Here is a 5,778-nt window from a genome sequence, read left to right as displayed (position 1 = left end):
AGGGAATTACAGTAATTCTACCGACTTTTGAAGCATCCCTCTTCTGACTTTGAAAAAGGCCCAGACAGACTCCAAAGAGAGCTCACTCCTTGAGAATCAGAATGCTCCCTTCTGAAAGGCCCCTAGAATAAAGGATATTCAATGAATTTAACACTCTCCATTTTAGAAGCATAATGAGCTCTAGAAACACATTCTCATTGGTCTGTTTCTTTATTTTTGAGAATTATTTATTTTATTTTATTTTATTTTTATTATTATTTAATTTGACCAGAGAGAGAGAGAGGGAAAGTGAGAAAGTAAGCCACCAGATCCAGGATTTGAACTGTGCCCTGCCATGTGGGAGTCCACTGCCTCAACCACCATGCTACCTGCCAACCTTCATTGGTCTGTTTCAGGTGTTCGTTTGTTCTGCTCCACCCAGGTGTGTCCCTATTTTTATTTCTTTCACTCTACTCTAGAGCCATCTTTGCTACCTGGTTAGGCTACCATTCAAAATAAGTAATTGTTTCTACTTTCTACATCTATTTTCATAATTTTTGGTTATCACTCTCCTCATTTAATCCTTGGCAAATCATAATGAAATAAGTTAAGTTGGTTGTACAGACAAAGAGTCACTATGAAAACTGGAATAGGGACTAGACAATGGCATAATAGTAAAATATAACATTCTATAAGTCATTCTCACACAGGAAAGTTCTCAGTTCAAGTCCAGAATCCCCCCTGAGTATGTGCTTATGATCCAGGACTGGATCATACCAGCAAGATCCTGCTAAGCGTGCTATCCCTCTCCCTTGCTCACTCATGGAAGAAATAACTAAATTGGAGAGAGGGAGAGGGAGAGAGACAGAGACAGAGAAAGGAAGAAAGAATAAAAAAAGAGAAAGAAAGAAGAAAAGCATCATGATCTGGGAGCAAATTAAAAATCATTTAGGTATGGGACCAGCAGCTGGTGTAATGGCTATGTCACTGGACTCCCATGTAGCTGACCACGGTTCGAGTCTCGGATCCAGTGGCTTAAACTCACGCTGGGCGCATGTGTGTGCATGCCCAAGATCCCAAGAGGAGAATGGAGGGGCGTGGTTGCGGGCTTTCCGTTCCCCCCCCCCGCCCCCGGGGAGTGATTTCTCACTTTCTATCTCTCTGTGTGTCTTTCTGGTGAGCGTACGCACCCTATAGCAAAAAAAAAAAAAAAAAAAAATACTCTCCAAAAAAAAATTAAATCATGTAGGTAGTCCTCAGAATGCAAGTAAAATAGAAAAGCTCGGCTTTTCACTGTGTCCAGCTCACCTCATACAGTAAAGCCTCTAGAGTCTCCTTACAAAGCTGCCACAATACACAAATAATTGTGAAATGCTGAGTGTGCTTGGTTGAAGTGCTGAGCAGTGAATCTTTTGCCCTAGTTATGTGCCTCTTACTGCGATTTCCTTAACAGTAGGTAAATACTGGATACACGAAAGGAAGATACTATGGCCCACTAAAGCACCCCATTGTCCAGATTATCACACAGTTCTAGTCCTTCCTTCCTCTATAGGAAATAGTGAGTGCATAAACAATCAGTAATATTAAATTTGCAGAAAAATATTAAAATATCCAGGCACTGATGTAGTAATAACTAGCATTTTTCTTAGTGGAGGTCAAAGGTAAAAATAAAAGAATTTATTATTTTCCATTTCTATTTTTCTATTTCCCTAATAACTCCCCTCTCTAGAAAGCCTACTTTCAAAACTTAGTCATCAGGCATATGGCAAATTATTTGATCTACTGGGTGGATTCAAGTAGTTTATTAAATATCTTTCTTTAGAATTTTTTTGTGTGTATGTGTTTTTGCCATATAGCAAGTGCTTTTGCACTTGCTGGAGAAAGACAGGGAAAGTGAGAAATCACCACCCAAATGGGATGGCCATATCACAGTCCCTTCTCTCAGGACTTTGTTGGTATGCATGAACACCCACTGTCCAAGGCTCAAACAAGGGTTGGCTATGTGGAAGCCCATCTTTGACCACTACATCACCTGCTGACTCCTAAAATTGTTTAAAACATAATTTTTTAGGGGCCAGTAGGTGGCATGGTGGTTAAGGGAACTGGACTCCCACATAGCTGACCACGGTTCAAGTCCCAGACCTGGTGACTTGCTTTCTCACTTTCTCTCTCTCTCTCTCTGTCTCTCTCTCCCCCTCTCTAGTCAAATTAAAATAAATAAATAAATAAATAAAGTTAAATAAAAACAGAAAAAAAAAACAGTTTTTAGCTGATAAATGAGTGGCAAATTAAAAAAGCAAGGTTCATTAGAAATTTAAAGATAACATTACTAAAGATAGCCTGATTAAAAGGAGTATATGTTGAAACAAATACACTTTTATTTCCTCATTTGCATGAGTTTTCACACCAACATGAAAGAACAGACAGGTTCAGGTTACAGTCATTGATAGTGTAAAATCTACTATACACTTAAAGGACCCAGATGTTGGTAAGTTATTTCACTGGTCAGATTCTTTCTTCCTCTCTATACCATATATTTAAGATTCAAGTGGTTCTTCTTTCTAGGCTACCTTATCATTTCTTTGTTCTTTAAAAAACGAGCTAACTGGGACCAGCTGGTGGCATGGTGGTTGAGGCACTAGATTCCCACGTGGTCAACTACAATTCAAGACCTGGACACAGCGGCTTAAAACTCACACTGGGAGCGTGTGCATGTGTACCCATAATCCTGAAAGGAGAATGAAGAAGAATGGATTGCAGCGTGACCATTTCCCTCTTGTGACTCTTCTGTCCAACAGAGATTCCCATGAAGCATAGACAGAAATACTATTGGAGAAGCAGAGTTCTGAGACAAGAGGGAGCTGCAGGGATGCACCTGCCAAGAATCTCTCATCCTCCATATTTATTAGGGCAAAAGAGGAAGGAAAGATACCTTTAGAGAAAGTTGCTTCTTAGAGGATTAGGAAGGAACAGAGTGATTTCAGTATTATAAGGGGGTGAGGAGTACGACGGAGTAACATGAAAGGCTGGACAGAACACCTTGGAATGTAGAGAAAACATTTGTCAGGTCACACACCATCTGATGACCTTCTGTCATTTTCAAGCAGAAAGGCAAGAGGTTAGGCATTTTCACAATTTTCCCTGCAGTCATTCATTCAGAGTTCATAAATCCAAGGTGTTCTAGAAGCATGATGTTTCTAGCAGTTGGCCATGTGGGAGTCCAGCACCCTTAACCACCACGCCACCTGTCGGCTCCCACAAAAGCTATTTTAAAGGGTATATTATTTGGATTTAAATGCAAAAGTATCTGCAATAATCAATTAGCCTATAAAATATGTTATTTTTTAAATTTTTTCCAGAGGGCAAGTGCACTTGCTAGAGAGAGACAGAGAAAATGGAAAGAGTAGGAGACAGAGAGACAGAACGTGAGAAATCACTCCTAAGGGGCTGGCCACACCACAACTCCTTCTCCTCCATTCCTCTGTATGTCCAGAGTCTCTCTCAAGCTGTCAGGTTTGAGATTCAAACCTTGCAGTCAGCCATATGGAATCTAACTGCGTCAATCAACATGCTGTGGGCTAGTCCATAAAATACATTTTAAAAGTGGCAAGAAAAATTATCTGATTGTTTACATAGTCTGTGTACTTCCATCCAAAAGTGTGTAGTATCCACACATTCCCAGGAGCTCACATCTAGTTTTTTGTGTGTTTGTTTTACTGGATTACTTTTTAGATTGTTATACACACACACACACACACACACACACACACACACACACTTAGAAAGTTACTGGTTCCAGCCCAACCACTGTAATACAATGGAAATAAATATAGTGCCTGGCAAGGCTAGAAGCCACATGGCCAACTGTAGTTCAGATCCCTGAGTCAGGCTGAAAATACACCAGGTACACACTCTGTTATTCAGGATCTTAAGGAGCTAAAGGGCTGGAAGAAGAGAATCAAGGTCCCTGCCAAGGTCCCTGGAAGAAGAGAATCAAGAAGAGTCCCTGCCAAAGATAACTCTCTCTCTTCTTCTTTTTCTCTCCCTCACACAGGTCTCTCTCACTTAAAATAATAATAATTTTTAAAGGTCTTGGTTTACTAGAATTGCCCAGGGTGATTGTGTTGGAACAGGTGCCAAAATAGTAATATTCTTACCTGCAAACAGAGCTGAGGCTGCTGAGAAGCCACTGACCCACCTTCCTACAGCTCTTTCATGCCAAAAAACACAAGGAAAATTATAGCTCCCTGCGGGAGAGAGAAGCTATTACTTCATTTTAAAGGAGAAAGGTTTGAAGTTTCAAACTACAATGAAGTATGAATATTAAACAAATCATTTTCAGGGGATAGATCATAAGATGCCTAAAAATTCTTTTGGAGACATAGGTCTTGCTTTTGTCATCATTTTCATCACGCAAATTAATCATGTACAATGATTATAGGTAAATCAGAAATTATAATTAAGGACAGGAAGGAAGGAAGAAAACATCAGCAAGGGACCAGCAGATGGTACAATAGTTGTCACTGGACTCCTACGTAGTCGACCATGGTTCAAGTCCCAGACCCAGTGACTTAAAACTCACACCAGGCTCAAGTGCATATGTGCCCAAAATCCGGAGAGGAGAATGGAGAAGGGACTGTGGCGTGCCCATCCCCTCTGGGAGGTCATTTCTCACTTTCTATCTCTCTGTCTCTCCAGTGAACACACGTACCTGATAGCAAAAATCTCTCTCTACAAAAAGAAAACATCATCAAAAAAATTGAAAATAGAACCTAGACGCCTGTCCTGAAGGACGCGGACCCTAGCCCCACCTCTCTGTGACACCCCGGTCACCTGACCCGGCTGCAGGGCTGAGACACAAGGGAAGTCCCTGTTGCCAGAGTGGAAGCTGCTGCCATTCCCAGAGCCCTCGGGACCCTCTGCCCCACCGCCACTGGCCAGCTCCCAGGCCACGCCATTGGAGAAGACCTTCAAGCAGCGTCGCACCTCGGAACAGAGAATAGATGTCCGACTTAAGCGAGAGCAGCATCCCACCAAAATACCATGAGAACAGAGCAGTACAGGGGGAGAAGCAGCTTCCCGTCTTGGATAAGACCAAGTTCCTGGTACCTGATCATGTCAACATGAGTGAGCTCATCAAGATAATTAGAAGGTGCCTACAACTCAATGCTAACCAAGCCTTCTTCCTACTGGTGAATGGACACAGCGCCGTGAGCGTGTCCACGCCCTTCTCTGAAATATATGAAAGTGAATAGGATGAAGATGGATTCCTATATATGGTCTATGCCTCCCAGGAGACGTTTGGAATGAAACCGTCAGTGTAAGACTAGAAAAAGGCAGGTGCTCTAAATTTTTAAAACCCTTACCAAGGAAAAAAAGTGATATTACCAACTTGATTGATCAAGTTCATCTAGTCACAGATCATCAAAACAATAGTGTTCCCACCTAGAAGTTTTTGGAAGTTGTTTTTGCATTTCAAGCAGAAAAACTGAGCTCCAAATGAGCAAGTTCAGCTTTGGAAAACTCTATTATTTAACCTAGACAATCTTGTTTTAAAACTTTAGAGGTTTAAAAATAAAATATTTTGCATTCTAAGCTGCCAGTATAATAGACCTTAAGCTATTTTAATGCTCTTTTCCCCCCCAGTAGGAGCTTGCATTTCGTGTGGGAGCTTAACAGGCATTCAGAGTGATAGGAGTCTTCTTTCTGAGCAGAACTACCTTTTTATAGGTGGCTTCTAGAAAAATCTCCCTAAGACAATCTTTAAGCATAAGGTGTAAAGTATAACCATCCCTTCCC

At 41.2% G+C, this 5,778-nt stretch overlaps 1 pseudogene; it reads left to right on the top strand.

Moving 5' to 3' along the window:
* Positions 1-5,303, top strand: part of LOC102494251 (microtubule-associated proteins 1A/1B light chain 3B pseudogene) — a 12,050-nt pseudogene extending 6,747 nt beyond the window's left edge.
* Positions 5,304-5,778: the final 475 nt, after the last annotated feature.

This window comes from Tupaia chinensis, unplaced genomic scaffold (genome assembly GCF_000334495.1).
Source record: "Tupaia chinensis unplaced genomic scaffold, TupChi_1.0 Scaffold147185_1, whole genome shotgun sequence".
Lineage (NCBI taxonomy): Eukaryota > Metazoa > Chordata > Mammalia > Scandentia > Tupaiidae > Tupaia > Tupaia belangeri.
Note: the sequence above shows the minus strand (reverse complement) of the source record. Positions and strands in the feature narration are given on the sequence as shown.